The following is a 7,674-nucleotide window of genomic DNA, read 5'->3' on the forward strand; positions in this document are numbered from 1 at the left end:
TGCCGTATTGTCGAACGTACGACATGGCGTCTTGTGCATATTCATGCATGTGTCGCGGACTTCCGATGTACGTTGCCGGAAGAATTTTCATTCGGCCGACATTCTGGGCGTTTCCGTCCGCATTTATGGCATTTCAAAGATGAATATTCTCTTCGGAACGGAGTTTTTTCTGGTTCAATCGGATGAATTTAAGTCGTTCTGTCTCAATTTTTACATACATATCGACGACATTTTAATATGTGATTGTTTTCATTCTGACGAATCATCAGTCTATATGAATAATAGTTCATTGATCTTACTTTTTTGTTGGTTTCAGCGCCTGTAAATTAAATGTAGTGCCAAAATGAATGAATTTTATATTAGAGAAATTATAGATTTGCTATTCACCTGTAAGCGGATTTATCATTTTTATCGAGAAATCATAACCGTCTTCACCTTGCCAAAATATGATGGGATATTGTAACGCATCATATGATCGGTGGGTTTCGTGCACACGCTGTACCTGACTATTTCGTCGATGTAGAACAATATCACGGGATTCGAAATTTTCACCAACTATGACAATAGCAACATCGTCAATTGTTGGTGCATTGAAACGCCTTGAGTGTTCTCCCGCAGGAGTCTTATCGGCTTTAACAACAATTCTGTGATTGTCAGAGGGCATGCGGTCTATTGCGGTTTTGAACAATGCAATTAATTGATTATGTTGATGAAAAAAATGCTGCAGTTGCTCAACTATTGGTCTCTGTACCGAACTGTTATATGCACAACGCTGATCTACTTCTTGTGGTGCATTGCCCATGAAGTAAATCTGCAGAAATTTCTGGTCAGCACCCGGAATTGGCAAAAGTGAACCTGCTCGATGATATATTTGGCCTTGAATCTGTAGTTTTTAATTTACATTAATAAAACGAAATACTCTGATTGTATTGAAATTACCTTGAAAGTAGGCATAACATTATCCTGAACAACATTTGTTGCACCAAATGAAGTATTTGGAAACAATTGTTGTACTTTTGGATTTGTGTCAGGAAATGTTTGGACTGTGCTCCTGTTCCAGAAAGCAATGAGCGCAATGGCTCTGGTGGTGGCATCAACGGTGCCAATACCTTGCCACTTGCGGAACACATACCAGGAGTTTCATTCCTATATTTCAATGCGTTACAATGTGGACATACAACGCTCATCGAACCAATAGCAACTAATTGGTCAGCACTGCAATCAATTGTCCTATTGTAATGGAATGCAGCTCGATGAGTATTGAACGCAACATTTGTTTGTCTTCTTGCACGAACATTTGAATTTATTAGCACTCAGATCGATTCTACTGACCTATCGTGGTTCATTCGATGCATATCTGCTTCGTTGACACCTTCGCGTCCTTCACGTCTACGTACTGAACGTGTTTGTGATAACCGATTTCGTTCAATTTCATTTCGCTCTTGCAGTTGCTCCGCAGTTTGAGTAGATCGAAAATATTGTTGATTTGAAGCATTGCGTGTTCTGCGACCTAAATTGCTCCTTCTTATTGGCGGCATTACAACGCGAGTGAATTTATTTACTTTGTTCTTACCTTGCAACCGCTAATAACTTCAAAACCCACAGGTTAATCTATATATTTTGTTGATATAAAACCATGTAACTTATTTCAATTCACGAAACGATTGCAATGTACTTACAATGGAATTCTAATTACAAAAAACTTATCACCGTTTAAAAAAATTATTTATCTTTTTTGAAATTCACAATTGTATTCAATTTACAATTAATCTTATTTTTTTTTCGTCGCACGATTAAGTTAATCCACAATTTGATAGTTGAACAGTTTATGACTTTGTGTGATTGGTACTGGATCGTATTATTTGTTTGTGTTCATTGATAAAAAGTGCAACAGTTTTGAAAACTGTCAAAATTCAAAACTTTTTCAAAACAATAAACATTTTTCTTTTAAACTCGAAAATGAAATTACCCAACAGTACAATAAAGGTGCACGTGGACAATTTTTCTGCATGTTAAACAACTATTGTATACTATTAAAACATTTAAAAGTTTAGACAAATCGCGATTTTCTTGAAAATCCCTTCAGTAGTTTTGTAGATATAACCTAATTAGAAAGTGAGCGTGGTCGGATCTTAAGTCCCAAAATAAGTACGTAGGGTTGGAGACACAATCGTCATTGACTCGCAAATAAATTCCCAAACCGATACATTCGTATTTGTTGCAAATATTGCATTTTTACAAAAATAGCGTATAGGGGAGGTACCCGCCCGATCCGAGAGTCAAAAAATATGTAGCCTATTTTTATCGGGGACCAACCCTGTGCATTCGCTGAAGGTTTCAGGAAAATCGATTCAGCAGTTTCGTAAATATAACATATTTAAAAAAGTGGGCGTTGTCCAGTCTTAATGCCCCAAATAAGCACGTAAGTTCGGAGACACAATCGCCATTGACTCGGAAATTAATTTTCAAAGCGATACATTTGTAATTGTTGCAAATATTGCATTTTTACAAAAATAGGGCATAGGGGAGGTACCCCGCCCGATCCGAAATTCAACCAAATATGTAGCCTATTTCAACCGGGGGCCATCACTCTACGTTCCCTGAAAATTTCAGGAAAATCGGTTGAGTAGTTTCGTAGATATAACATATTTATAAAAGAGGGCGGAAAAGTGGGCGTGGCCAATTTTTCTTTTTATAAAAACCTAAACTGGACTATGACTAACATTTCCACAAAAATTTATTCAAATCGCTCCAGCCGTTTTCAACTGATTCAATTACCAACAAACGACAATTGACTTTTATATATAAAGATATGACAATTTATAGTTCCTGAATTTTAATCTTTATATATAAAACTCAATTGTGGGTTCGAGTCCATGGCTTTCCTTTTTTTCACTTGCAAATAATTTCAGATCATTAAGCTTAACTCTAAACGAGAAAATTAATAAAATCATTAAAAAAAATGATCTTCGCCCTAACAGGCAAAATTTCAAAAAATAAAAAATAGGCTGAGCCCGGCTGGGATTTGAACCCACGTCCTTGAAAACATATCAAAAAAAATGTTGTCATGGCGTGTTAGCGTTCAAAGCCAAAACTCATAACTTCAAAGGCATCGCAAAAAGCGGTTGTCGTGAAGAAAATACATTTCAACGGCAAAATATCCGTTAATGTATAAAAACACATTTGCATTTGAAAAACGATAAGTTCTAGGACAGAGAAGCCATTACATAGTCGATACGTCCGAAGATTTGCTTTACCACCAATGAAACCAGGTAACGTAATTTGGTGACTATGTGGGTTCGAGTCCATGGCTTTCCTTTTTCACTTGCAAATAATTTCAGATCATTAAGCTTAACTCTAAACGAGAAAATTAATAAAATCATTAAAAAAAATGATCTTCGCCCTAACAGGCAAAATTTCAAAAAATCAATTGTCGTTTGTTGGTAATTGAATCAGTTGAAAACGGCTGGAGCGATTTGGATATTTTTTGTGGAAATGTTAGTCAAAGTCCAGTTTAGGTTTTTATGCAAAGAAAAATTGGCCACGCCCACTTTTCCGCCCACTTTTAAAAATATGTTATATCTACGAAACTACTCAACAGATCTTCCTGAAATTTTCAGGGAACGTAGAGTGATGGCCCCCTGCTGAAATAGGCTACACATTTGGTTGAATTTCGGATCGGGCGGGGTACCTCCCCTATGCCCTATTTTTGTAAAAATACAATATTTGCAACAATTACAAATGTATCGCTTTGAAGATTAATTTCCGAGTCAATGGCGATTGTGTCTCCGACCTTACGTGATTATTTGGGGCATTAAGACTCGACAACGCCCACTTTTTTAAATATGTAATATCTACGAAACTACTGAATCGATTTTTCTGAAACTTTCAGCGAATGTAGAGGGTTGGTCCCCGATAAAAATAGGCTACATATTTTTTGACTTTCGGATCGGGCGGGTACTTCCCCTATGCCCTATTTTTGTAAAAATGCAATATTTGCAACAAATACGAATGTATCGGTTTCGGAATTTATTTACGAGTCAATGGCGATTGTGTCTCCAACCTTACGTACTTATTTTGGGACTTAAGATCCGACCACGCTCATTTTCTAATTAGGTTATATCTACAAAACTACTGAAGGGATTTTCAAGGAAATCGCGATTTGTCTAAACTTTTAAATCTTTAAAAATAAAAATCAAATGTCGTTCGTTGGTCATGGCATCAGTTGAGAACGGCTGGACCGATTTCGATATTTTTTATGCAAAGAAAATGTACGCCCATTTTTTTCAATTTTTAATTTTTATCATTTCTACAAAAACTACTGAACCGATTTTCCTGAAATTGCCAGGGAATGTACAAGGATGGCCCCCGCTTAAATTAGGCTACAAATTCAATTGAATTTCGGAAGGGGCGGGGTACTTCCCCTATACCCTACTTTTTTAAAAATGTTATATTTACAATAATTACGAATGTATCTATTTCGGAAGACCTTGCCCACTTTTTTAGGATCCAATGACTTGACCACACCCACTTTTTAAAATATGTTACATCTACAAAACTACTGAACCGATTTTCCTGAAAATGTCTTGAATTTTGAAGGGGGCATATTTGAAAAAAAACGCCTTACCTTTATGAATAAAAATCAAATGCTGTCATAACCCAACTTAGGTTTTTTGGAAAGATAAGTTTACCCCCGAAAACAGGTTACATATTTTATTGAATTCCAGAGGGAGCGGGGTACCTCCCCTATGTGATATTTTTAAAAAACGTTATATTTGCAAAAAATATGCATGTATCGGATTAAAAATTTACGGATTAATCTACAATCTAGGTACTTCTTTAGGGCCTATAGGCCCGACCACGCCTGTTTTTTTTAATATGTCATAACTCCAATACTACTGAAGGGATTTCCATAAAATTTGCGACAAAAGCTCAATGTTTGTCGTTGTTATGTATATATTATGAATTTCGGAAGAGGTGGGGTACCTTCCCCATGCCTTTCTGTTAAACGCTATATATAAGCCAAATGTATGATTATATAGGTTTCAGCATACATTTTGGTAGGCAATGAAGTTGTGTGCACCCTAGGTACATATTTGGAGCCAAGATACCGGACCAGGCCTACTTTTTTAATATGTTATATCTTGAAAACTGATGACCACGCCCACTCTTTTCAAAACACTATTTTTTCAAAACTACTGAACCTAATATTTAGAAAATGTTCAGGAATGTCCCGTGGTCCAAAATGCTATATATTTGTAGACGAATTTCGGGGCCTATTATAAGTCTCAATAAGCGGGAGAATTCGATTTAACCACTTCTTAACCTTTAAAATTAGATCGCTTTAGGATAAAGACAGGGACATTGACGATAATAAATTCTAAAAAGCATAAATTGGCGAAAAAATCCGACAAAGTCCGAAGAAGTGAGGTAGAAAATACCTATTTTTTTAATTTTCAAGCATAAAGTCGATAAAAAGTTTGTCATTAAAACTCATTACGACGGGCCAGCAACGCGGACCGGGGTCTGCTAGTATCGAATATTTTTGTTTTAATTGAATTAATCGAGCTAACATAAACTAAGGAGTTTTTGTATTTAAAAAGTTAATTCTGGCGAAGTCCCTATGGAGCGAATGACGAGTAACGTTGTGTATACGCACAAGTTTACCTAATGATTAGTTCACACAAATGTACATATGTATGCATGTAGCTCCTTCACTTTTCCTTGAAACCTCTAGTCCCATTTGTGTTTAAGCAACAAACTGTTGATTTGAGCCTAATCATTGAACAGTTTATGTTTCCTCCTCCTCCCACCTCTGGCAAGCCAAACACCCTCACACCAACCCTTGCCTCGTAGCCTACACAGCACGTTGTGTTAATGTGTTGGCGTGTGACCTCATCAGAGATTTACACTTTGCACTTTCAAGCTTCGACACCAGAAAATAATCAAAGCACAAAATGACGAAGAAAACGAACGAAGGAGAACAAACAAAAGCAGCAGCAACAACAGCAAACATTGCATTACAATGGGGAGAGACGGAGAAACTTAAACTCAGTATACGTGGCTGCATGGTTTTTCGGTTGGCTGGCCGGCAACTTGGTTGGTTTGGTACTAGAATTCCTCCAATGCCATGAGTAATTGCTAACATTAACACAGTTAATGTGGGGATGTAATGGTGTTAGAACTAGAAAGGATATTTGGTGTTTCTCCTTGTGGAGAAGAAAAAAGAAGAAGCGGCAAATGTCCGCAGATCCTTAGTAAATAAAGACTTAGTTATGTTTACAGCTTTGTTCATGAACAAATTGAAGGTGGAGTAGTGGTGTGTGGGGTGTTGATTGCAAGAAAAAGAGTGCAATTACAGCTAAGAGGAGCCATTAGTCAATTAAAAACCTTGACGTTTAGAGATGTTGTTATTTTGGTTAAGACGTATAGGAGGTAAAACACTGCACTATGGAAGTGTGTATAACTTAGGCTTTTGCAAAGCTTAAAAGATGGTTGGAAAAAATAAAATCTGGGCTTGCAAAATAAAAGATAAAAAGATGGAACGGCAAACACAAAATTAGTTGGAACAAATCCTCGTTTCTTCTCATGACGTGCCAATATTGATTACCCGGGGCGTATACGCAACATCACAAGTCATACGACTAATATAAAATACCGACATATGTTTTCTAAGAAAGACCAGGTATAAGTTTGACTTTAAATTCTCATGTTTCATTATACAAAATCTTTGATTCTAAAGATTCTTAACGGCACATGGGTTACATACGTCCAAAATAGAAATCACCGTAGAAGTTGCTTCATCTAAAATAGCGACCACCCACCTTGAATATTACCAATTCACTCACGCGTTATTAAAATGTTTTTAAAAGTTTTCTATTAGAAATCCAACTTTTAACTAGAGAAGACAAAAGGTAATAAAACCTAGGATATTTTGCTATAAAAGACGAAAAGGTCGTCCAACAGAGAGCAAAACTTTCTGATCTCTCTAAGAATTCGCTGCAGTTTTCTTTAAAATTATCAACAGGTCTTTTATAAGACGACATCCTGGTCTTCTATTAGACGACCTTTAGATCTTCTCTTACAATTCCCCCTGGTCTCCTGTAAGCAGACCTCCTGAATTTCTACAAAAACTTTCCCGCCTTCGGTAATGCGGCCTTCTTGGTGTTTTATAAAGATACCCTTTTTTCTATGGGAAGACCTCCTGATCTTCTGTAAGATGTCAAGGTCGTGTTCTGTAAAATGTTTACCTGCTCTTCTGTAAGAAGACCTTCCGTTCTGCTATAAGAAGTTCACCAGGTCCTCTATAAGCAGTTCACTTGCTTTTCTGTAAGAATACTTCCCAATCTTCTCTAGAAAATCCTCCTGGAATTCTGTAATATATTTCCTGGACTTTTGCAAGAAGACTTTATGTAAGATGACCTATTGATATTCTATAGGACGACCTCCTGGTCTTCTAAATATAACCCTTTGCTTTCTACAGGAAAATTTCCCGATCTTTTGTAAAATGTTGACCTGGTGTTCTGTAAGAAATCCACCTGGTCTTCTGTTAGCAGTCAACCTGGTCTTCTGTTAGCATTCCACCTGGTCTTCTGCTAGCATTCCACCTGATCTTCTGTAGGAAGTCGTAACGATCTTTTAGAAGAAGACCTCCGGGTCTTCTATAAGAATATC

Source organism: Musca autumnalis, unplaced genomic scaffold (genome assembly GCF_047663935.1).
Source record: "Musca autumnalis isolate F117 unplaced genomic scaffold, ASM4766393v1 scaffold_5, whole genome shotgun sequence".
NCBI lineage: Eukaryota > Metazoa > Arthropoda > Insecta > Diptera > Muscidae > Musca > Musca autumnalis.